Source organism: Macaca nemestrina, chromosome 4 (assembly GCF_043159975.1).
Source record: "Macaca nemestrina isolate mMacNem1 chromosome 4, mMacNem.hap1, whole genome shotgun sequence".
NCBI classification, from domain to species: Eukaryota; Metazoa; Chordata; class Mammalia; order Primates; family Cercopithecidae; genus Macaca; species Macaca nemestrina.
This window is the reverse complement of record NC_092128.1, coordinates 45,516,920-45,543,905: the sequence shown is the minus strand read 5'-3', so window position 1 is coordinate 45,543,905 and position 26,986 is coordinate 45,516,920. Positions and strand designations below refer to the sequence as shown.

The window sequence follows — 26,986 nt, the reverse complement described above, 5'->3', positions numbered from 1 at the left end:
CTCCAACACTCATTTTAATTAGTATGTATTACATGGGTAATATCCCTTCTACTAAAATCAAGAAAGAAAATCTCTCACCCAAATTTGAAAAGTTAAACCAATCGAGATTCTAACACTAACAGCAATAGCCCTGAAGGATATTTCCTTTGTAGGAATATAAATTTGAGGGATTTGAAACCTGGAAAAGCTGGATTGTATAATTCAGAAAGCAATAAATGTAACTCACCATGATTTAAAAGTGATTTTAAAAATTGGGGAAATAATCGGAACACTTTTGAATTATTGTGAACATTTGTCTTAACCCCCAATGGCCGCTAGATGGCACCTAGTATTTGGCAACCATAACACTTCTGTATTTTTAGCGCTTAAAATAACTATAGTACCAGGTCAGTTCTGACAGAGCAAAAATTAATCCTGCCACAGACATGTAACACTTCCCTGTCAGATATCTAAATTTAAAGTGCATGTGATTTTCTGGTCACTCAAGAAAATATACAATACCATTTTATTTTTCCCAGGTACTTGATTTGCATCATTCAAAAGTAGGGATTGGGAGTATTTTGCCCTAGTATGCTCTATTCTTTAAGCATTGGTTTAATTCTGCTGAGGCCAAGTTAAGGTAACATTTAAAATAGATGTTCTAAAATTAAATAAGTCCATTGTGACCAACACTACCTTAAAGGGATTTAGAGTAATAGATCCCTGTTTTATTCATGTATTAATTATTCGATAAACATTTTTGAAAATACATATGACAAAACCTTGTGCTTTGTACAGTAGCCTCTGTATATACTACTGTTTATCTTTTTAGAACACTTCATTGTGAAATAAGAACAAAAAATAAAAATAAACTCCTTATTTAAATGTATACGTGTTGTCTAACAAGCTAAGAGAATGGAAATATTCAAATGATTATATATTTCATATCATTGATGAATTCAGACTAATAAGACAGATGAAAAATGATTTCCAAGGTAAAACAAAAACATGATTTTTAAGTGTTCAACTGAGATGTTAATCTTTTTACTCCTGGTTATATATTTTCGTACTGAGGAACAATATAGGTGTGGTACAGCCATGAGAAGAGAAATGTCCTCCTGCTTTCAAAAACACCAATTGCTCTGTGTCTCTGTTTTCTTTCTCCTGTGATTCTTGTCCTTCCTTCTCATTCTATTTTGCCACCTTATTTCTTTTGCCATCCTCTTCTCACTCTACCCATTCTCTTCTCTCTCTATGCAGTCCCCAGGGTCCTCTCATCTCTGTTCCTGGATTTGGCAAACACCATACACACTAGTGATATTCCTGTTTTTCCCGTTCAGCTTTCTCTTCTGAGAAATATATATGTGCTTACTTGACATACCACCTATATATTTGATAGACAACTCAAAATCACTTGACTCAAAACCGAAATTTTAGTCTTCCCACTCAACCTCCTCACCCTTTTGAATGACTCACTCATTTACTCACTCAAGCCACAAACTTGGAAGTCCTTAGATTTTTCCCTTTTCCTCACATTTTAGATCTATAAGTTCTGTAGTCCTTATCTTTTAAATATTTCCTACACCTAATCCCTCCTCTTTGTTACGTGCAAACCCTTACTATTGCAAGTAACATTTTCCTTCCTTGATTGACCACCTACCTGCTTCTGAAAATTCATCTTCATTCTCTGTGTAGACTCTAAATTTGCAGTTGACTGAAATACTCAGATTTCTACTCCTTTTTATCTCTCCTGTCTCTTTACACTGGCTGTTCCCTTTGCCTATCCACTGCCTTGATTTTCCTGCTTGGTAAATTTGTATTCTTCAGAGTTCAGCACATCTGTGGAGTTTTCCTTGATATCACCAGATAGAGGTGGCCATGGTACCAAATTAACACCTTGACACAATGACCATCTGAGCTTTAGCTTTGTCATAAAGAAAATGGATAAATCATGCATCTACATAGTGGCATTTTTAAGCGCAATAAATGAATAAAGTCCTCAGAAAAATTCCTGTTATATAATAAACTTTCAATGTCAGACATCATTGTTATTATTACTACCAGTAGGATACTGTTACTATTACTAATAAATTGCCCTCAGTATGCCAGGTTCTGACTAGGTGCTGGAAATATATGACGGATACATATTATTCACATGTCTGTTCTTCTTATAGACATTAAGATATTTGAGATCAGATAATTCACTTTATTTAACTTTAAATATCAAATGCCTGACATAATTCCTGATACAGACTGGGGTCCTAAATAAATTAAGAAAGGATTGGTAGCATGTCAAATTCCTTTAACCTGATTATTTTCATCATCATGTCAGGATGTCAATCTCAGGAAAAGGTAGATTCTCTAATTTGAATATATGGAGGAAATAGGGGAAAAAAACTATATATTTCTATAAGACAGAATGCATAGTTTAGGATTAATATACAACCACTGCTTTATTATATATGTGCACTATTCAGTTGGAGGTTAGAATGTAACAGGGTCTTGCTATCATGCTATAATTTCAGGATCAATATGAAAGAAGAATCGCATCTTTGATATTTTTATTTCTTCTGACCCTGACAGTAATGAATTCACTTGAATGTAGTACAAGTTAAACTAGCCTTATGCCAAATTCTACTTTTCAGGGTATGTAGAAAAGATGATGTTATCTGTCTTCATGCTATTTCCAATATCCATCTTACAAAGGTATAAAAAACGGATGCATATTAAAAAGTCTGAATAGAAGATGTTGGTATTGATTTAAGTCAAATGCATTAAGATTTTCAAAAGGAATTAACATGTAGGTGAGTTTTATGGCCTCTCCCCAGAAATACTAGGTGTAGCTGTGTCACTGCTTATACATAGCTGGGAGTCTTCGTTTTAATAATGTATTTTCCCTGTTATTTTATTTATTATTTTAAAAAGTATAAATATACTTTTTTCAAATATATTGATGACACTAAACAATTAAACAATAAAAATAATGAAGTAGATTTGCAAAAATGACAAGAATTGTATACGAACAAAATATTTTAATTAATTCCATGATGTAAACTTGGCACAACACATTTCACACTGACACAGTCATTTATATTGTGTTTCCTTCTCCTCCTGTCTTCACTGGTAAGCAGAAAAAAATTTAAACCTGAATTACAACATAATTACTGATTACTTAAAAGTTTTCCTACTCGTAATTGCTCTATGGAAAATACTAAATTAAACCATAATTTCCAAAAGATAAAATTAAAATTATGCATTTGGTTGAGCATAGAATTTGGTAAAAAAGACAAGACAGACACAACAGAACAATGAGAAAGAAAAGAAAATTCATCTATTGATGTTGTAATCATGGAACTCCTTATTTTCTTGTCTTGTCTAAGTACCTTGTCAAAGATATCAATGCTCTTCTCACCTTACGTGAATATCATAAGAAAGGCACCTGCATTGGCCTCTTCCCCTCATAAAGATTCACTGAAATGACTCTAAGGCATATGAATGGGAAAAAATTTATAAATGTTCCAAGAATAAGAATAACTTTCATTCAATTTTTTCAGCAATTTTTTTAATTTAGGTATGGTGCCAAATTAACACCTTGGCACAATGGACATCTGGGCTTTAATTTTATCATAAAGAAAGTGGGCAAATCATGCATCTACATCATTGCATTTTTGTAATGTTTTTGTTTTAATTTAGATTAATTGTTTACACAAAATTATATATACCTTTCTCTGGTTAAACATAATGAATGATGCAACAAGAGTTATTTGTTGAATAAACACTTGTTTGTTCAGTTGTTTATTGTAGTGTTTTAACCCCAATCAGAAATTTAAAAAATTTAAAAAATAATAATTTTACTTGTGGAAAAACAAGTATTTACACAAATGATTTTATATTCTCATCTCAAAACAAAAGCTATTCACATCAGTAGTGAAACTAGGGATGAGCAGTTAACAGTTCATTTAAATGGTCTAATGTAAAAAAATCAAAGCTTTACCCAATTCAGAAGTTAGGTAATTGAAAACAAGACAGCCAGGATGTATTGGTCTGTTCTCATGCTGCTATAAAAAATTGCCTGAGACTGGGTAATTTATAAAGAAAAGAGGTTTAATTGACTCACAGTTCTGCAGGGCTGGGGAGGCCTTAGGAAACTTAAAATCATGGCAGAAGGGGAAGCAAACACATCTTTCTTCACCTGCAACAGGAAGGAAAAGATTGAGTTCCCAGTGAAGGGGGAAACCCCTTATAAAACTATCAGATCTCATGAGAACTAACTCAGTAGCATGAGAACAGGATGGGGGAAACTGCCCCATGATTCAATTATCTCCACCTGGTCCCTCCCATGACATGTGGGGATTATGGGAACTACAATTCAAGATAATATTTGTGTGGGTGGGGACACAGACAAACCATATCACAGGTTGACCTCATTACATTAAGAAAGAAAAAAGAAGAATTTGACTTGCTCTAGTTTACTATTTCTCACTGAAACTAAGATTATCACTCTTCAAATAACTAAATTATTCATGAAAGTATGAGCATACTTATGAAAATTTGAAAAATGTAGAAAAACATTTCCAAATTACTCAAAAACTACCATATATTATTGTCTTGGTTAATTTATTTCTAGAGTGTTTTTATATACTCATTGTGCCAGAGATTTTCAGTTATTTCCCACCTTTTCTTTCTTGTTAGACAAAACTCCCTTTCACAACAGAGGCTGAAAATACCAAGTGCTTGTTTTCCCAGACTCCCTTGCAGAAAGGACATGTGGCCAATGGGAGCTGAGAGGTAGTCTGATTAAGGTAGGGCAGTTATTTCTTCTGGGAAATATTTTACTTCCTGTTAAAATAGGAACATGTGAGAAGGATTTGAGGAGAAAAATGTTCAGCCATCTTATGACCATCAGGTGACAGCTAAGAGAAATTCACACAGCACTGACCTTTGAGAGTCAACATTGAAATAGCATACCTTTATTAAGGTGTGTACTTAGTGAAGTGAGAAAAAATAAGCACTTATTGTTTACACCACTTTTAGTCAGATATTCTGTTACCTGTAGTGAAAAATATCTTAAATAGCATATTTATATAGGTAGTTATGATCACAGTGTGCATAAAATTTTATGTCTTGTTTTTGTCATACAATATTTTATTTTCTTACATTTCAATATAGTCCTTAGAATTATTGTTTCATGGCTGCATGATGTGACTTCATATGAACATATTACAATGACAGTTTCTACAAGACTCACAAATATTATTGCAAATGAAATCATATTAAGACCAATACCTCCAGTTCTGGTGTTTTTGAACTCCCATTGCCTACATGACAATGTTACTTTCTAAAGCAGGGGTCTATGAATGGGCAAGCCTGCTGTAATTATCTGCAATATTTAGGTTATATTTTGTGCCAGTGTTCATTTATGGAAATACAAAGCTGAAAAGTTTGAAATAGATGTTTTTCTTGTTATTTAAGTTTCTTTAAAAGATAACTGACTGCTTAAATGAAATAATAATAATAGTGTGAGGTGTATAACATATGTAAAAATAAAATGTAAAGCAACAAAAGCACACAACCAGGAGAGAAATGAATGTATATAATTATAGTTTCTATATTAAACATGAAGTGGTATATTATCACTTGAAGGTAAACTGTGATTATTTTAAACTGTTTACTGTAAATCCTAGTGCAATTATCAAAGTAAAGTAAGGAAATAAAGGCACCCAAATAAATAAAATCAAATCATAAAAAACACTTTCTTAAAGGAAGGCAGAAAAAAAGGAAAGGGGGAAAAAAGATGGGATACTAGAAAGCAAATTGCAAGATAATAGACTTAAACCTGACCATATTGATAACCAGATACAGTGAGAATAACCTACCCACCCCAATTCAAAGGTAGATTGTTAAATTGGCTAAAAAAGCGAAACCCAATGATATGTTGCTGACAAGAAAAAACACTTTAAAGACACAAATAGATTAAAAATAAAAGTATGAAAAATATTATAGCATGCTAATGTTGTTTTAAGGAAAATGGCTATATAAATATCAGACAAAATATATTTCAGAGCAAAGAATGATAATGAGAATTCTTTTAAACATTTCATAATGATAAAGGGACAATTCATTAAGAGTACAAAACATTCCTAAATATTTGTGCATCTAATAACAGAGTTCCAAAAGCTATGAACAAAGAAAAGAAACAACAACTGATAGAACTGCAAGAAGACATAGACAAATCCACGACACAGGACAAAGATTTAAGTACCACATTCTCAATAAATAATTAATGGAACAAGTGGACAGAAAAATCAGTATGGATATAGAAGATTTGAAAAACATCATCAATGAATTTGACCTTTGCCTGACATTTGTAGAACGTTTCTCCCAACAACAGCAGAATTCACATTCTTTTTAAGTGCACATAGAACACTTACACAGATAGACTATAATATGGAACATGAAACAAGTTTCAATAAATTTTAAATGATTCAAATCATACAAAGTATGTTCTCTGATCATAATGATCAGAGAACAATTATTAGTAGAAAGGTTTCTTTAAATTTCCAAAGATATGAAAACACCTTTGTATAAAGAAGAAATAAAAAATAAAATTAGAAAGCATTTTTAATTAAACAGTGAAAAACACAACAGGCCAACATTTATGATTGGCTGCTAAAGCAGTGCTTAATAGCACTAACAAGTTTCTAGGCTAAACACACAGATTAGAAAAGAAGAAAGGTCTCAAATCAATATCCTCAGCTTTAATTTAAAAGCTACATAGAGAAAATAAAACCAAAGCCAAAGTAAGCAAAAGAAAAGAAATAATAAAGATTAGAACAGAAATAAATGAAAATAAAACAGAAAAACCACAGAGGAAATCAATACAAGCAAAAGCTAGCCCTCTGAGCACAGCAATAAAATTGATAAACTTTAATTCAAGTTGACCAGAAATAAAAGAGAAATCACAAATTACAAATATCGGGAATGAGAGAGATGACATTACCACAGAATCTACAGATATTTAAAAGGTAAAAATAAATGATTGTGAATAACTTTATACCAGTGAATTAGACAACTTAGTTGAAATGAACCAATTCCTTAAAAAACACAAACTACTAAAGCTCATTCAAAAGGTAATATATAACCCGAATATTTCTATATCTACCAAAGAAACTTAATTTTTAGTTAAAAATCTTTGCATAGAGAAAACACCAGGTTAAATTTTTTTTTTTTTTTTTTTGCATCTTGCTGTGTCACCCAGGCTGGAGTGCTGTGACACGGTCTCAGCTTACTGCAACCTCTGCCTCCCGGGTTCACACCATTCTCCTGCCTCAGCCTCCCACGTAGCTGGGACTACAGGTGCCCGCCACCACACCCAGCTAATTTTTGTATTTTTTATAGAGGCAGGGTTTCACCATGTTAGCCAGGATGGTCTCAATCCCCTGACCTCATGATCTGCCTGCCTCGGCCTCCCAAAATGCTGGGATTATAGGCATGAGCCACCGCGCCTGGCCCTCAAATGGGTTTTATTGGTGAACTCTAACAAATAGTTAAAGGAAAAAAATGTTATCACTCCTAAATAAACCTTTCTAGACCTAATATTCTAGTCTTGACAATTTATGATGCAACTTACTAAATCGATGATCACCTACCAGGTACTCTACTAACATTATTTTACTTAGTACTCACAAGAAACCTAATTTCACAAGTAACAGAAATCAGGTCTAAGAGATTAATTAATTTACCCACCTTCCTAGGATGTGGGTAAGGAAGTGACAAAGCAAGGATTTTATAATTTATATATCCATAATCTTTTCATTATTCCCTAGTGAATCTCTTGTAATTCCTGAAATATATTTTTTGATACTTCTTTGCATTTTTACATACTGTTCTCTCTGCATGGAATGCATTTCTTCACTACTTCACTTGGTAAACTTTTATTCAACCTTCAAGTCTCAGCATGTCTCTGAAACATGTATTCTCAGACACTACTGGTATCAGTGTAAACTGTAAACTATCTGGATAAAAATTTGAAAAAAATTAATCATAATTCTAAATTATATTTTTTATCAGAAGATTCACATGTATAAATTTATCCTCAGAAAAACAAATTGAACTAGCATATAAAGGACATATAGAAAAATGATTATTAAAGCACTAATATTTTATAATGCTTTCCAGCAACATGGTGAACTGAGTGAACCCAGAAGTCGCTCTTCCCATACATATCTAGATGTACTAGACAAAATAAAACAAAAATACATAAATCACAGCCAAGCATTAAAAAAGAAGAAAAGGAAAGAATAAAAGAATGGAAAAATCCTTACTTCTGAAAAATGAAGAGAACAATTAAAGCTGTAGATACATAACTGATGCCATGACAGGAGACTAAGGTATCAGATATGACACAGTTCTGAAGCTCTGGCAAATGAATTATTACTACTCATATGGGAGTAGGAAAGTACCCTTAAACCAGTTCACGAAGAGTAGTTGAGACTGAGTGTCCTGGAAATGCCTCATAGCCTTGAAGGATGCCACACTGATGTAAAGGGGAGTTGAAAACAGAGTCACAAGAGCCAAAAAACGTTGTGGGCCAGGTGTGTAGTTCATGCCTGTAAACCCAACACTTCGGGATGTCGAGGTGGGAGAATTGCTTGAGGCCAGGAGTGCGAGACCAGCTCAGGCAACACATAGTGAGATCCCATCTGTACAATTTTTTTTTTAATTAGTCAGTCATGGTGACACGCCTCTCCTAGCTACTCAGGAGGCTAAGGTGGCAGGATATCTTGAGCCCAGGAATTAGAGGCTGCAGGGAGCTGTGATCACGCCACTGCACTCCAACTTGGGTGACGGAGTGAGACCTTGCTTCAACAAGGAAAGAAAGTTGCAAAGTATCTAGCTGGGTGCTAAATTTTTATAATGTGTTTTCATTTGACCTAATAATTTACTGGGTTCTAAATAGGTATGATCACTTTTCAGACAAGTTATAAACACTCTTTGTCACTACCATTCCAAATATATTTAGAAATTTGTATTTTATTAACCCTGATCCATTATGCTTACAATCCTTTACATAGAACCCTCAGTTTCCAGCCAGTATGAGCTTGGAAGGAGATGATGGACAATGGGAACAGAAAGTGTGGTAAGGAAAGTCATGATTGTCCTAAACTTCCTTACAAGACCTGCTAGCTCATAGCACACGCTTTTGAGGCAGTAAACCTGGGTTTTCCATTTATATCCGTGTGATCTTGACAAACTCATTTTAATGTTCTAAGCCCAAATTTCATAATCTATAAAGTGGGGATAATGATAATAGTACCTACTTTAGAGTTGGTTTATAAGAACTAAGTAAGACAATGTATGTGTAACATCTAGCAAGGTGCCAGGTTCATAGAAGAAACTTCAATAAAGTTTAGATGCTGCACTGTCACTATCATCCTTACTATAATTGCCTGTTCCCCAAGGTGGTACCTCCCTGCAGCAGGATTGTGGAGCTTGCAGATACGTTCTCTTTGGCAGCCATTACGGGAAGTCTGAGAAATGTGTGGCCCTCTCTGTCCACTACACAGCCTTATTGACTCCACTATTAACTGCATGCCAGTTCCTGATAACACTGGACCTCATGACTCTGCCAATTGTCATAAGTAGAGCCTGCCAATGTCACTCAAGTTACTGTCCAGCAGCTGCCAACACCACTCACATGTATTTGTGCAGGCCTCCTTCTAAATCTCCACCAGTGGTATTCTTCTCACTATGCTGTTTTCAGGAAGTCTTTCTCTTTTGTGTTTTTAATAATCCACAGCTCTTTTATTAGACCCTGTCTCCCTCCAACTACCCATAACAATGGCAAACAGATATACACATTGCTCAGAGTCCAGCAAAGGAGATGGGCATAATAACAATAGGCTCTATATAACATGTAAGTTTCACTGGCTATCATCTTTCTTCCTTCTCTTTACCTTCTTTAACGGTGTTTATGTTTCTCTGTTTCAAGTCTGCCTGTCAGAACCCTAGTTCAGATAATAGGCTTCGTTGTCTCATTGGGCGTCTTGTCTGCAGATTCTCCTTCCTTCTACTCCAACATGTCATTTGTAGATTAATCTTTCTAATGACTTGCTTTAATCACATCAGACACTTACATTAAAAAAAAAAAAAAAACTTTTAGTCTGTTTACTTTGCTTCTTATAAGTCCTCTTTCTTGAGGACCTGGAAGAAGATCTTTGGAGACCAGGTCCCAAGAAAATTTAGGTACACAATCACCCCTGCTGAGACCACTCAGGTGCTGAAAAGTAGCCCAGCTCCTTCACTGTCTATCTCAGGATGATCTCCCTGTCTACCAGGAACACCCCCTGGAATTTGAGAGAGTGCGTTTCTTACCATCCTACCTTCACTTTATTTTTGAAATTTGTAGATGCATTAAGCAGATAGGCCTCTCTGTCTTCTGCCGACTATTGCCCATTAACTTAGTTCCCAGGTCAGCTGACTTAAGAAGGACTGCACAGTGTCAGTCTGAAACTCAGAATGTTGGGCACACTCCTCAAATTACAACTGAAATTGGAAGGTTCCTATCTCTAGCAAGCACATTCCTCCAGACATAGATCCCAAGACCTATGTCCATTTGTTCTGCTTATCAATCTATTGTCTCTTAGCTCCAAACCCACTTATCTATACTTGACTTCGCAACACTAGTGCTGCAACTCTGCAAAGCGCATTTCTGCATTTCACCTCCATAGTAACATTTCTGTCAGACTCTGCCAATAGGGGACACTAGAGGGATTCTGCTAGAAGAAAAGAGGAGGAAGAGCCTTGATATCTCCTGTTTTTCTTCCTGCCTCCTTACTGTTCCTCTGAGCATCGTGATAGCAATGACTCTTCATCCCAGAAGTAGAAATTCCTTTCTGCAAAAGCAGATAAATCAGTTTTGCAGAGTTTTGAACACTTGTAAAACTAGCTCCCTCATGACCTCCCCACTACCACCATGAGACAAACACACTAGTGGTCTGGTACCCACTTCTTGGAAGTCTGAATCCCAGACTCATGGGATCTCAGACTCCTCTGTAGTCTGAGTTTCAGCTCTACAGAACCCGTCTGCTAAGTCTTAACAATTTTAACCATTTCCCTTTTTCTCCTTTAGGAACTCATCCTGTAGTTGCTGGCTCAGTAACACCCTAGAGTTCCCTTTTGCCCTATAGATTACCTAGTTAACAAATTTTTGACTACATTCTTGCAGATACAGCATCATGAGACTATTGGTCTGTCAATTCTTTTTGCTGCCTCCCAACTTCTCCATCAAAATGTAGAGGTGAGCATGCACAGGGTAGGGGTGGGATAGCAGGGGGCATAGCCTTTGTGACCTCAGTGTTTCACTTTATCATTCTCAGCACTCCAGGACTGTTTAACCAACACCGTAAATTAAAATTTATCTGTTAAATTAACTATAATAAAATCTTTCTGTTATCCTATCTGGATTCTGACTGATACAGCCATATTCTTGGTACTAAGTAATGTCACTATAATTGCCACTGTTAATTGGACAGAGGATGAACACCTGTTCCAAAGAGCCCAGACCATAAAGTCAAATTGCCTGGCTCCATATCCCAAGCCTAACTCCTGCTAGCTGTGTAAAATTGTTACATAACCTTTCTGTTTCTTTCTTTCTTTCTTTCTTTCTTTCTTTCTTTCTTTCTTTCTTTCTTTCTTTCTTTCTTTCTTTCTTTCTTTCTTTCTTTCTTTCTTTCTTTCTTTCTTTCTTTCTTTCTTTCTTTCTTTCTTTCTTTCTTTCTTTCTTTCTTTCTTTCTTTCTTTCTTTCTTTCTTTCTTTCTTTCTTTCTTTCTTTCTTTCTTTCTTTCTTTCTTTCTTTCTTTCTTTCTTTCTTTCTTTCTTTCTTTCTTTTCCCGTTCTTCCCTTCCTTCCCTTCCTTCCCTTCCTTCCCTTCCTTCCTTTCCTTCCTTCCTTCCTTCCTTGATGGAGTCTCGCTCTGTCACCCAGGCTGGAGTGCAGTGACACGATCTCGGCTCACTGCAAGCTCCACCTCCCAGGTTCATGCCATTCTCCTGCCTCAGCCTCCCAAGTAGCTGGGACTACAGGCGCCTGCCACCATGCCTGACTAATTTTTTTGTAGTTTTAGTAGAGACGGAGTTTCACCGTGTTAGCCAGGATGGTCTCGATCTCCTGACCTCGTGATCCACCCGCCTTGGCCTCTCTTTCATTTCTTAAATAGACAAATAATACTTCATAAGGTTGCTGTGAAAATTAAATGACTTGATATATGTGAGACACTTAGAATAATAATAAGTATTATCTATTATTTTTATTAAAATATTTCTTTTTCAAGAATTTGAAATATTTTTCAAAATCACTTAATTAGTAGTAGAATATGCAAAAGAAGTCTAGAGTACGAGAGAAAAGCAGAAAGAAGTTGAGTAAATACTGTAGTTAGTACTGGATAACTAGATTTCTCTCAGACCACTAGAACTATAACATCCTGAAAGAAAATGAAATCTGTTACCCATCACATATCTCTGCACTTTCTATCCTATCTTCAATAACTTACAGTCAATTACAACACAGCTTGATAAATACTAAAACAGAAAACTGTAAAATTGTATAGGGTCATGGAAGAAAGGCTAGAGATGATTCCCTGGAGACAGGATATAAAAAGGGAAACAAGAAAGGAGACAGAGCATATGCAAAAAGAATGCTCAAGAGAGAGCTCAATATTTCAGATACATGTAAACAATTATCCTACACCACAAGATACATGTAGAATGTGGGAGAAAATAAAGCTGAAGACATGAACAGAGGCCAGATTATCAAGTCATGGTTACAAAGCCAAGGAGACTGAAAACTAGGAGTAGTTCTCAATTTAGTCTCTTTCCCATTATCTTGGTAAAGCAGAGACAACTCCATGTGTTTATTATGCTGTTTAATTTCTTTCAGTGTACCCGGGAAGACTACATTTCCCAACTCTCCCCATTAGAATTGGATGTGACCTACTGACAAAGTTCAGACCAAAGGAATGTAGGTAGAAATAGTACACACTAATTAAAGAATCAGTGATCAGCTGTGCAAGAGGCAGGAAAATTTCTTGGCTTCCTGTTCCAGGAAAATATCAGCTGCCACCAAGGGGAAAAATGACAGAAAACATGACTCCCCCCCTACCATCCTCCACTAATGCTAGGAGAAACCAACTGCTGCTGGTAGAGAATCAGAAAATAAAAAATTTGTGCTTAGGGCCTTGTACTGGTGTAAAAGAGATGTCCAAAGCTGCTGGGGAGAAGTAGGAAACTTATACATGTCAACTCTCCCACTGACAGAAGACAGAGTTATGCTGAGATCAATGAAAGGAAGGAAAGCTGCTTGCCCTCTAAAGTCCATGCTGTGTTGAAGAGAAAACATGTCTGTCACCGGAGGAGAAACTGAACATTGTAAAAGCTCTCCCTTGAGACACCAGTGCACAGGCCCTGCATAATACTGAAAATGGAGGACAAGTGAGAGCCACTTTTTTCCCCATAGAGCCATATACTTGTTGCTTGAGTAACAATCTGTGTCTTTGAGAGGGTCAGAAGCGAAGAAGTAAATAGATGGCCCAGGTATGGAGGGCCTATGCACATCTATGAAAGCTGAATGGAAAGCAGGAACACTGAGAAAAACTTCCTGGCATCCAAGCCCCTGAACTAAACACAAGAGAAACACAAGAGAGTAGAACTCTACCATTGAAGTAATTTGAAATCTGCAGAACATAAAGGTAAATATAGCAACAAAATCTAGGTAAGGTACTGATTAGTTGAATCAAGCCAAAACTAACAGCCTGATAGAAGAGATGAACTTATTTCCAAACAGAAACATTATTTACCTTGATCTTTACTGTTCTTTTATACGTGATATCTAGAATGTAATAATAAACAATGCAAAATAGCAAAGAAATCTTTACAATTTTTTAAGAAGTAAGCAAGATAACTGAATCAGACCCAAATGTTGGAACTATCAGAGAAATACTAAAATAACAATGATAATATGTTTAAAAATTTGGTATGAAAAATAAACAGAATGCATGAGCAGAGAGATTTCTGCAGAGAGGTGAAAAATATCATAAAAGAGCCAAAGGAATATGCTAGAAGTAAAATACACATCAGAGAGAAAGCATACTTTTGCTGGGCTTCTTAGCAGACTAAATACAGTGGAGGAAATAATCAGTGAATTTCAAAACAGAGCAACATAAATTATTCAAACTAAAGCAAAATAAAAAGAGGAGAGAGAGAATCTGAAACAGAGCATCCAAGAACTATGATATGACATGTCATGGTCTATCACACATGTAATTGGAGATGCAGAAAGTGATTGGAAAGAGATAAAAAAGAAATGTTTACAGAGATAATCTGAAGACTTCTCCAAATCAGCCACAGATTCCAAAAATTCTGAGAACCTCAGAAGGATAAATAGGAAGAAAAACACACCTAAGTGCATCATCATTATCATCAAACTGCTGTAAACCAAAGGTAGAAAAGTTAGATGAATACCAAAGAAAAAAGACATAGTATATACAGAAGAGAAAAGATAAGAATCACCATAAACCTTTCTTCAAAAAAAAAAAAAAGCAAGTCAGAAGAAAATGAACCATGAACCAGGATCATCAGGTAATGAAAGCAAAAACAAAACAAAACTAATAAACAAAAACACTGTCAATCTAGAATTCTATACCCAGTAATATATTCCTCAAAAACAAAAGTGAAATAAAAACTTCCCAAGACATAAAAGAAGAAATGCATTAGAAAATATGTTGTGTTTTTGGCCAAAAGGAATATGATTCTAGGTAGACATTTTAATATACAATACAAGAATGAAGAGTTGTAAGAATGTTAGATAGGTAAGTAAATATTCAAGATTTTTTTTACTCTTTCTATTTTCTTTAATATATGAATGTGTAAATAAAACTGGGAAAAAATGTTCTTTGGGGATTATAACATGTGGAGAAGTAAAATGCATGACACTAGTAACAAAATGGATAGTAAAGAAGAAACGAAAGTATATTCTTGTAAGGCCCTTACACATGACATGAAATGCTATATTATTTAAAGGTAGACTTGTTAAATTAAAGACGTACATTTTAAACTATAGAGAAACTACCAAGACAGTAAGAGAGAGAGGGAGAGAAGACTGGTAGACTAATAGTGGACATGAAATGGAATCATGCAAAATAAGCAATCTAATCAAATAAAAGATAGGAAGAAAAAGAAAACAAAACATAATTGAGAGGAATAGAAAATAAAAACACTAAAATAGATTTAACCCAAACATGTTAATAATTACATTAAATACAAATGATTTGAATGCCAATTAAAACATAGAGTTTGTCAGCTTGGATGGAAAAGCAAGATGCAACTACTTTGTTTACAAGAAACCCAAACAGAAAGACACAATTGGATTAGACAAACTTGTAATCAGGTCAGGAATGTGTAAGCCAAGCACTAAATACTTTTTTATGAAGTTACAGCCATAATTTATTTATCTTTTGCATTATGGTGTAATGTTCTCTTCTGTTGTTAGTCTTTCTGGAGATGGCAGGCCCTTTCTGTGAAATTAGAAAGTCATTCCAGCATCATCACATGGGAGACTATAGACCCTATAAAAAAAGATACACAATATTATCTCAATATGTTTTTAAAAGTAAAATATAGACAAAATGAACAACAAGAGCAGCACTGAATAAGAAAAGATTAGACACATAGCAGAGGTAAGTAAAAATGTGTTGTGATGTGGAAAAGAAGCATCATGTTTTGATGCAAGCTTAGGGTCCATCAACCTAAGCATCATAGACCCTTGAAGCAAACAGCAAAAAAGAAAAGAACTAGTAGGCACCCTTATACAGCTCTTTTCTTCTTGATTCATGTACCAGTGACAGGTATACAATAAAACAAAACAAAAACAAAAACAAATTTAAAATTTTTTTTTTACCCCACTGCCTATTCAAACCCTACAAAGGTATGATTATTTTCTCTGCTACTCAGATGAAATTGAGAGGAAACGCCATGACTTTTTGGTTACTCATAGGTAATAAAAAAATTTCTGATTGCATCTGGTCACAAAGAGAAAGTCTCATTTCAGCAATTAAAATGTCCTATCCATGTAATATCAAACTTCATCTAAAGTTAGAGCTTCTCCGCAGCCCTAGTTGGCCTGCTATAGGTTGTTACCTGCAGCAGGAAAGAGGTATTGTGGGTTCCTTCTCTATTTCCTCTATTACTTTGCAAGTCCTACATAGGTGGTCTAACTTTAGAATGTGGAATAGCTGGCAAATATTGTTTTGGGGCTTTGGCCAAAACACAGAGTCAGAAATAGTTCAGCTTTAACATCCTGTTGCATATCCTTGGTAGAACAACTAAAACGCACAATGTTCATACAGCTTTTCACTCCATATGTTGCAAGTTGAGCTGGAGAATTCAAGGGCAGGCAGTAGAATAACAAAGTGGGCATGCTCAGGCTCTTTACAGGAAATACCTAACCACACATGTCACAGTCAACTGCAGTGTTTCCTCACTTTCCCACCAGCTTACCCTGAATCGCTGAGGAAGAGACAGACCCCTGTAGGATGTGAGATCTTAGTCTAAAGAGGTATTTTTATTTATATTTCTTAACAGGCTTGTGTTTTACTAATTAAAACACACAAACTTGTATTCTATACGAAAATGCCTCTGTTTTAGAATTAAAAATTATGTTTTTTTCTAACATTTTTCTTAAAATTGTTTCTCTAGAGACATGTATCACACTTAATGTCTAATTCCGGTTTAAAACCAGCAAAATGTCATATGACCCAGTTTGGTCAATCACAGTCTGGAAATCATGGTGTTTATGTAATTCTGAAGGATGCTTTTGGACTTAGTTTTTCTTGTATTCCTCTTGTTAATACATGGCCATTTAAGTTGTTTTTAGCAGAAATGTTTAAATACCTGCTTAGAGGAAAGCAAACATTTGTTTTCAGAAAGCATATTAACCAAATAAACACCTGGGCCCTTTTTTAGACATTAGTTTTGTTCCCTTCACCTTTCCTCTGAACATATCCCCTTACAGTCTTGATTAGTCTCCAGTTTCAGGAAGCACTCAGCTTAAAATGGAAATCAGTAATATTATTGGAAAGAGAAAGAAAACTTTAGAAATATAACTTTTTTACTCATTCTAAAGGAAATTGGTCCTGCAAGAGAACCAAGCTAAAAGCAGTGCTGAGTTGAGTACACTTACAAATTCATTACGTGACAACAGGTCTGCTACACCTGTTATGGGCTCATTCACCTATCAGAGTTTATCTGTAGTTTTTCTACCTGTAACTTCACTATAATGAGAACAGGGAGATTACTCACAGAACTCTGTAAGCTCAAAGCTGATACTCTGGTGAGACAGGTACTCAGAGATAAGTGGAAACTATTCAGCTCTATTTCAGTTCAAAAAACTAACTCCTGCCATTCCAAGATAAACATCCCTAGAGTGATTGGTGAAGTTCATATCACACTGGGAAATGAATGGCTGGATGAGCTAGCTGCAAAAATAGGCAGAGTCACTGAGTCAGAACAAGAGAATAAAAAAGCTAGTTAGCTGTTCCTAATTTTCAAAAATTAAAAAAAAATCTTCTAAATTCAAGAGGTTAAACCTAGAACTAGGGATATTAGTGGTTTAGTGAAAAGTGAGCTCAAAGTCTAGAAAAGTATTTTTTTAAGTGTAACTCCTAAGACTTGCGTCAGGATCACAGGTGGGGATGTGGGTTGCCCAGCTTGTTAAAAAATGCAGACTCTTAGACCTAACACTAGACCTGCTGAATAAATATTGGGAGTTGAACATTGCCACCCAGGAGATCCTTATTGATGTTGTTGATTGAAAACCACTGAATTAAGATCTAATAGATCAATAATACAAGGAGGAAGAAATTATGAGTCTCTGAGAGTAAAATAAGCTACTAACAAGAGGGCAAAAGATCAATTCACCATCCCTGATTCACAGTTGTGAAATCTATAAAGTTCTGAAAAACAAAAAGTGTTTTTGGTAACTTACTTAGAGGCCATTCCCAATCTGATCTAAACTTATTTCTTGGCCAAAAAAGTAATTCATACTTGAGTGAGATTACATGTAACCTTTATTGATTCGATTTTGTTTGTATGTTTGGGTTTTTCAGCATAGTCACTATGTGTTGGCCCAAATGGAGTTAGTTTGTAATATAAGATAGATGGTACTTTATTCTGAATTCACAAATGCACTTAGCTCAAAGAGTTTCAGATGAGGGAATGAGTATCTGCAGTTGTTTAAGGACTTTTCAGTTGCAGGAAAATAATACACCTAAATGAGCCTCAACCTAAACAAATATTAGGGGAACATCTGTGAAAGATAAAGGGGAAAGGCAGGAGGAGGAGGTGGGAAGAGCCATTGGACTGCAGTGCAGACCTGACACCTGTGAAAGGAGAACAGGAGGGAAGGAGAAGTGAGCCTGGTGAGCTCCGGACTTCAGGTTAATCTTATTCTACCCAATACAGTTCACATTTTGAATTGTCTTTCTCAATATGTATTTTTCAAACCATTTATCTTCACTTAAGGTTTGTAAAATATGGTTACTATAAGTTAAATACGTAAAAAATGTTGTCCTATCATGGCCATTCAGCCCTGAGAAAAAAGCTCTCAAAGGAATCACTGGTCTCCAGATCAGAGAAACCATTTGGTTATCTGCTGTAATACACATTTTGCCCAGTCCATTGTTGCTGATGGAAGAGACCCGAATCAAAACTGCATTGATTGACAAGGGCTAGAGCCAACTGATCCCAGTCCTTTTCTTCCATTTGCCCTGCACAGTTGCCATGGTTTTTGCTTCTCTGAATATCTTCTGAGGACCTGCGCTTAAGGAATCTGTCTGGCTGTTACAAGCTAAAATTAATAAACAAAATAGACCTTAGAAGGTTCTTACCTGTCCTACTGATTTGGACACTTTGCATATCCTCAAACTCTACCAGACTTTTTTTTCCTTTATAGCCGGATAAAGCGGAATTTTCCAGACAAGTTTTATCAGATACTGATAATAGCCATTACATGACAAGATTAAAGGGATAAATTAGCACTCCATGCTAACCTCTGTTACTAAGACATAAAGGAAATCTGATGTTTTAACTAGGTGGGATTTTCCCATAAAACATACATTTATAGGACCATTTATTTTGTAACTTTTCTTGTTAATGGTGTTTAGGTGTAACTCTTTTTCCTTTGTTTCTTTGCTTTTTCAAAACAGTGGTCACCTTGAAAATCAAATATTTTAAAAATCACCAACTTAAATGTTTCTTCTTGTTCTTGTTTTCATGGGTCCTCTATGGGTGTCAGGTGTAAAAAGAAAGGAAGGGAAAAAATGTTCACTAGTCGGTGCCCTTGCCTCAGAGTTCAATTCTACTTGTTCTCAGAGATTTTAGCATCACACTCATTACTTATTTATATCTTTCCTCTTTTTTCCACTTTGCAGATAATTGCTACTTAATTGATACTGCTTCTATGCAAACCTAGTCACAAGACACACTGCTAAATACAGGAATCATTAATCTGTGTGTATGTTGTAGATTTCCTTTAAAAAGGAGACTGGAATAAGCAAAGTCATTAGCAGTTTATTTGCAACAGTGCACTTATGGAAAGCTCTGTGGAGGACACATCAACAGTCAGTATGTAACTGAGCAATTAACACAGGGCTTCTGCACTTTGGGGTGTTAGCATGGGAGTAAACAGAAGCAGATGTGAAGTGTTTGTGCTGTTAGCATGCACGGTCTGTTCTGACATATGCAAATACCACTCACACTTACAGAACCTGCAACCCCTATTGTACCATGACCTTAGTGATGAAGCCCTATGACAGAAGCGCTTCATTTGCACTGGGTGCTTTTAATTATTAACAGGCCAATACCACCTTTTCTTGTTATTAGAGCTTAGCAGAAAGCCAGGTGAGGAAGCATACACAAACAATTTGATAATATTCTAGTTCTCAGCTTGCCTTGACAACTGCTCTCTTGCCAGCAGACTCCCTGAAAATAGAGAACAATTGAAGCCAAAGAACACATAAAGAGTCTCAAAAGACTGACAGATGGGATCACCTGTGCAAGTCAGGCATAAATTTGGATAGTTTTCTCTGTGGGACTCAGGTAGAGCCTGTGATGAACCAGTGGTTTCATGCAGGCAGGAGAATCTTGGTCTTGGCATAGATTTGTCCACGAGAACTCAATTTATCATTTTTCCCTTTCTTAACTGGGATTTGGAAAATTATTGCTCACTAGAACAATTAAATTAGAAGCAAATGGCATGACTTTCTGTCTGTGTATCTTTAAAGGACATGTCTTAGGCCTCATCTTTTATACCACTTGCCTTCTGGTAAAGAAAGCAAATTTCATTGTGCAACATGTAATTTCTTCCATCTCACTGTCAGTAAATTGTAAGATATCTCACCACTAAAGAAAGGTTCTTTGAGTATTTTAAAAGTCGTATATGCATCTCAGAAATGGCAACACTTCATTAAAAAGAAAACTGCAACAAAGATTATTCTAGAGCCTTTGCAGTCTGTCTGTAAATGAAAAACCTACTTGTGGGTAGATTGATGAAAGCCACGTGGTAGCTATTAGCTAGTAAGGATTTTTTTTTTTAATTCTCTAAATTATAGCACAACATACCTTTAGGGCGATGAGGAGAAACTTGCCCTCAATTCTTTATTTTATAAAGAATATTTTTGAGACCATGTGTTGCTGCATATGTATATATATTCCAGACTTATGTTTTCCTATGACTAAGCTAGACCCACTTTAAGTACATCCCAGTGGAATGAATTAATTTGAACCATTAGTACATTCTACTATAGATATCCTAACATTTACTCTGATCTTTTACCAAAACCCTGGTTTTCCATCATCCGTTTGTAAAAATATCTTACATACAACTTGACTAAAGCTATTAAGGGGAGGGGCTGAAATAACATATCTTAGACTTATTGAATTGAAATCCTATCCTCTCTGCGAAAACGGAATCAACTAAATGAAATATGAGGCAGATTCTTTACTCCTCAAACTCATTCTATAATGCAGGTCTCAGATTTGGGGGGAAATAGCAAATACTAAATCCTGTGCAGAGTGTAAATCTTCATTTGCTCATAATCTTAACAGCATTGTCTCCATCTTTATTTAATTTGGATATGAGCTCTATTTTTCTAGGTTTTTACATTTCTGTACAGATAAAGTAAAATTTTTCCCCAGTCACATTCTACACATATTGAGCCTCATGCTTAGGAAAATAAATTAAGGTCGATTTCATTTATTAAAACAGTACCTAAATTCTTAGGAATATACTCTATCAAGTAAGCAACACTTCCATGAGCAAGGTCAGAAGGGAAGTGAACAGAGGAAGTAGGAAAACTAGGAAAGGCTGTAAGGATTGACGAAGTGCAATATAATTTGCTTTGAAGGCCTTGATTTTTGAACTGGCATATGTCTCAATATAACAAGAATTCTGAAAGAAAATGTTTATGATCTAAGTATTTTGTTTACTATGGTGAGATGAGGCAGATACAAACGTCTGAATTGCGGAATCAGGCGCCTGGGTCATGGGCTGTGGTGGAATATGTAGACAGGAAATTGATAGGAGAAAATATCCACAGGTCTTTTACATTTCTGCATGTCTTGTGGGCAGAGTTGTTTTTTTTTTTTTTTTTTCCTTTCCAGACTCTCTTGTTAAATATGTTTGTACAGAAAATAGCCTTAGAATATAGGGATGGTGCATTCCTCCAGAGGAAGAGGCAGATTTATTTACTGTTCAGTAAAATAAAGACAATGTCTCCCTCCAGGGCATAATCAAGCACACTTACTGTCCATTATAAAATATTTGGCTACCCAAGCTCCAATTTCATTTGCCTGGAGCACAGTCCACTGCATGTGCACCGATTATCTGGCCCTCTTTGGTTGTGAAATCTAGGGCTCAGAGACCCAGGAGAGAATATGCTGATTCTCCTGCCATGAATAATGAAGTTTTTTGACTCTGACAAAGGAATCTCAAATATTCTGCAATCATTCATAAAGCTGTGGCAAGCTAACTTGTTCGCTCCCAAGTGGGGAAAAAATCTCAGAACTTTCATGGTTCTTGACAGTTTGGCAATGCATATGGGATACTGACAAAGACATGATTTCTGGAAAAGAGTAGATTAAAGCCTCATGAGGCAATTAACAACATTTGGAAAAAGTCCCTAGCAATCAATGGTAAACATATAGACCCAATTGGATAGCCTACCTGGCAATAAATGGTCTTCATTTTATTGCCTATTAATGAGTAGGTATAGGGAGGTTATTGTAGGCCATTACTAGGAAGCAGGTTCACAGGCAGATGCAGGAAGGGTGCCCTGTTTGTTGCTAACCCTTTTAAATAGCTACTGCTTCTTGGAGCCATAATGGTCCCAAACAAGGGAATACACCCACTATCGTAGGCAGAGCACAAAATAAAGAAGTCTATGTTTCTGCTGCAGAAGCTACTGCTGAAGCCAGACCCCTGCCAAAAGTTGACTCATTGGTCTCACTGGGAGGGAGAGAGGCCATATTATACAGGGCATGTCACTAATCTCTCCGGCGTTTTGGCTACATCTGGCCTTTCACTTCCTTTCAGGGTTATCTATGATGCCTTACTACCATTGACACATTTTTAGTTTATATTTGTTCCATTTCAATCAGCCAACTCTGGCCACTAAATGGTATGAGGATTTTAGTTTTCCAGTCTATTTTCAGTTGACAATTGTGTGCCTCTTTTATTACAATAGCCACTAAATAATAGATTGATAGTCAAAGATTTTTTTTAAATTTATTTATTATTATTATACTTTAAGTTGTAGGGTACATGTGCATAACGTGCAGGTTTGTTACATATGTATACTTGTGCCATGTTGCTGTACTGCACCCATCAACTCGTCATTTACATCAGGCAAAGATTTTAATAATCTTCCATGCATTATATGATTCACAATCATCTGGTATTCTTGAGTGTTGGAATCATTTATAAATGAAGGATTTTAAAAACTTTCTGACTTTACCTTTCTCCCCTCTTTCTTGTCCACACACTTCAGTAGGACAAATTAGTCACGAAATATGGCTTCTTACAGAAATTGTTCATCTTTCTTTGGCCAATTCTTGGATAATGATCAGTTCTAAAGGAGAGTGGGGGAGGTTTTATAGACTTATTTTGAAAAATTGAGATTCTGTATAACCATTCCTAGACTTGAAGAATCTTTCTTTACTCTAAAAGCAACCCCAGATGGCCTGGTTGGTACACCTTCCTAGTGGCAGCTCAACCAAAAGGGGAACTAGTGAATTCAAACTTAATTTTGGTTAGCCACTTGGTTTATCTTGTTGGATTGACATGGCCATAGAACACGAAGATAATGACCACTAGGTTGAGTATACCACTTTGAGAGCCCCCCTGTAGTGATCAACATGGGTCAAAGTGGGAGACAAAAATGAGTTTTTGTAAATTTTATTAAAATATCTGTGTTCATCTTTCACTTAATCCATTTGTATAAAAATTCTGGATATGAATACAAGATAACTGGAAATAAAGGTAATGTTATAGCTATTCACCAATATCCTAGTGATGGAAGGAAGACAACATCCTTGCCCCCAGGGAAGGAAATACTTCAGACCCCAGAAGGTATGTGGAGAGAAGGTATTAAGGATTTCTGTCTTTCAGAATCATCGTGCAGCTTCCTTCAGGAATAAAAATGCTCTGTTGTGGCTCTCTCAAGCTGTTGCAAAATCTTGAATATAACTGAGTCCTACATCTGCTGTGGCCTGCCAGACAGGCCTGACCACAATTTGTTTGCTCTTACCCAGAACCTCATTCAGAAATCAATCAAAATTGCAGGTGATGGTCCTGGAAAATCTACCTCTCACACAAAATATCCATTGACCATGGAATATCTTGCCCTTCCTTATTCCTGTAGCTGTCACTCAGTAATTTCATGCGACAGATGAGTGTCACCTGGCTGGTGCTGTGGATAAACAGGGCAGGTTGGAGTGACTGCCTAATTCAAACAGAACTAAGAATCCTAAGAACTATCAGCCAATGGGAGGCCATATTTCCTACTTGATTGCTGTAAAACTGTGATTCCAATTAGTGTAAGTGTCAGTGGTAGGGTCCAACAATTGTCAAGAACACATGTTTGCATGGACACTGTGTGTACCCAAATACTTCTCATGTTGAAGCCAAGCATTACCTTGCCTCCTTCCCCAAGACACGGTGACTTGCATAAGAAGACCTTTCAGTGTTTAAAGAAACACAAGCAGTAAATAATTTTGCCTTTTCAAACGAGGCCACCCTTAGTTACCTGGGAGAAGCTTGCCATAAGATAACTGCTTCATCATTTATGTGTACCCTGAAGGCAGACATCCCTATGATGGAAATCACCTAATTAGAAAAGATAGCATGAAATTTATGCTGACATCAGCTGAAGTGATTAATGACTCTACTGGCCAGGATTGTTATGGATGACAAAATTTGCCCTAGATTTTATCCATGTACCCTTATACCTGTATTAATGCCTCAAGCCTAGTGGAAAGGTCAAAACAAAGACTGAAAGACTGTAATAGTCTTGATTAAATTCTATATAAGACAAACTGAAAGTATTTGGTCTCAGCCTTTATTAGTCAGATCAACTGGAATGGCTGATGGAGTCATGTACTCATGGAAAAAATTACCAGAAGCCAAGAGCGTTTACAAACAAGGAGTGGGTACTATTTGGAGATAACTATCTATGGATCTTGCATTTCTGCTTGTCTTGAAAAGTGAGACATTGACTGCTCTGTTTCAGACTACCTTTTCAATTACGCTTGTCTAGAAAACACCCTTGAAAGATAGAGATAATGTTTCCATCTGGAGCAAAAAGCAAGTTTGCTTATAGACTTGGAAGATAATAGGGTCTTCCTCCAGAGCAAAGAGTAGGCATGCTTACTGCCCAGTATAATATAAATAATGTCACTCTCCAAGGCAAAAAGGAAACATGCTTGTCACTCATTTTGAAATATCTGGGTTTAAAAACCTCAGGGTTCCTTTCCTTCAAGGCAACCTTATGGATATGTAGGTATTATCTGACCCATTTTAATCCATCCTGTGGACTTGGGGCTCAAAATTTGTCTTAAAGAAATCATTGCAAAGTGTGCAAATATGTAGGGCTATATACATAAGGAAAGTCTTTGTAGAATTGTTTACAATGGTAAAATACAACTATTTATCAACAGAGGTTGATAGTATTATATTATTATATTATATTAATACTAAATATTAGTATTAATTAGTATTAATACTAATACTAAATATTAGCATTAATATTTAGTATTAATATAATATAATAATATAATACTATCAACCTCTGTTGATAAATATTATATTAATACTAAAATATATTAAGGTTTATATTATACATGTTCTATGGTATTAAAGCTCAAGGGTGAGTTCCGGTCTAGAGGTGTAGATCTGGGAGCTGTTTTACACACACACACACAAACCAACGTTAAGTTATTAAAGAATAGGATACCCCCCAGAGAGCATATAAAATATGCCAAATATTCCAAAGATGAAATGTATAAAACAACATTTTTGTCATAAGCAAAATAAATTTAGACAATGAAAGCAGGGTTATTAAGTCTAGAAAGAGTCTTTAAGAACAAATGTGTTCTATTCTGAAGAGAAAATATATTCCTTAAATACAACTTCTCCTGTTGGCACACATAGGTTTATTGCCATAGACAATTTGGAAAGTTCAGTGAAACCACAAAGAGGGTGAGAAAATAATGTCAATGGAGAGTATAGACACATATTTTTAAATTCTTACAACATACTTTTTGAATAAAAAATACTGAAAACAGAGCTCTATATAATATTTTTGGCTAGAAGCAATATGCAGAAGCCAGTGATTCTCAAGATAAATAACTGAGGGAAGATATGAGACATTTATCTTCCTAAAAGAAATTAAAAAGAGGGCATAGGTTTTTAAATGTCCTGAAACCAGTCTGACCGGAGTCGGGGTCTGCAGACCACGCCCATTAAGCCATGGATGAGTGCCTTTTCCTCAGTCACTGTGGTTTTCCCAGCCAGATGGGAAGAGAGGGTTAAGAATGCAGATGTATACAACTCATCCCTATCTCAGGGGTCTCAGGATCTATTTTAATTCTTCTTTTAAAATAACATGATTTTCTAAAATTAAAATTCTTAAAGGCCAATAATAAGGAATATTCTAGAGAAATGTCAAACATCATGAAGGTTATATTTGCCAATTGTTTGCCCTGCTTAAAAAAAAAGAAGAAGAAGAAAGAAAAACTGGAAGAGAGTATATTACATTTGACAAAGGATTTCAAAGACTGCTTCTTTGATTCAACTGTTTGGAAATGTTATGGAAAGGAATCCTGATAATAAAACAAAACATATCAAAGAATTAATTTTGAAATATCTGCCCTCTCAGTCTCTCCACTTTCCCCTCCCCACCCCCTTTCACCACCACTAGGATCTTACAGAGTTGAAAATCAGAACAAAGCGGTGAGAGCAGACAAACAGAACATAAGACCTGACACGTCTGTGAAGAAGAATGACAGGTAAAGTGGTCGCCTGTGTTATTTGGAGGAAGGTTCATTATAGGATGGTAATTAAAATTATCCCTCACATTGGTAAGTGAGAAGAAGCGGGGCATACTATTTCTCTGAATTATTTCCTAGTCTCCTAAGACTGATCCCTCCCTCCAGTGCCCTCCTGACAATTTGTGCAATGTTCCCAGATTCTCTCCTCATCAATTTTCTTCTTGGTTTTTGAAAGAGAGAAGCCCAAGTCATTTTCCAGACCTAGTTCTTTGTGCTTACTATCGCAGATTGCCTTAAAAGGTATGTGCCATGAGACCGTGCGTATTAAAGATGAGAGAGGCTCACCATGGAGCCTATGCGTCACATGAAGGATTTATAAAATAAAAGGCTATTTATAGATTACAATCTAAAC

General features: G+C 35.8%; 1 protein-coding gene and 1 long non-coding RNA gene across 2 annotated transcripts in view; both read right to left on the bottom strand.

Moving 5' to 3' along the window:
- Window positions 1-4,095: 4,095 nt before the first annotated feature.
- Window positions 4,096-26,986, bottom strand: part of LOC105475251 (protein phosphatase 1 regulatory subunit 3A) — a 129,537-nt gene continuing 106,646 nt past the window's right edge. The window contains exon 6 of the mRNA XM_011730337.3: window positions 4,096-4,171. The gene's annotated coding sequence lies outside the window, so the exon portion shown is untranslated. The remainder of the gene's footprint in view (window positions 4,172-26,986) is intronic.
- The window catches only part of LOC105475253 (uncharacterized), a 36,395-nt gene continuing 24,891 nt past the window's right edge, over window positions 15,483-26,986 (bottom strand). The window contains exon 3 of the long non-coding RNA XR_983226.2: window positions 15,483-15,599. This is a non-coding gene — a long non-coding RNA (uncharacterized lncRNA). The remainder of the gene's footprint in view (window positions 15,600-26,986) is intronic.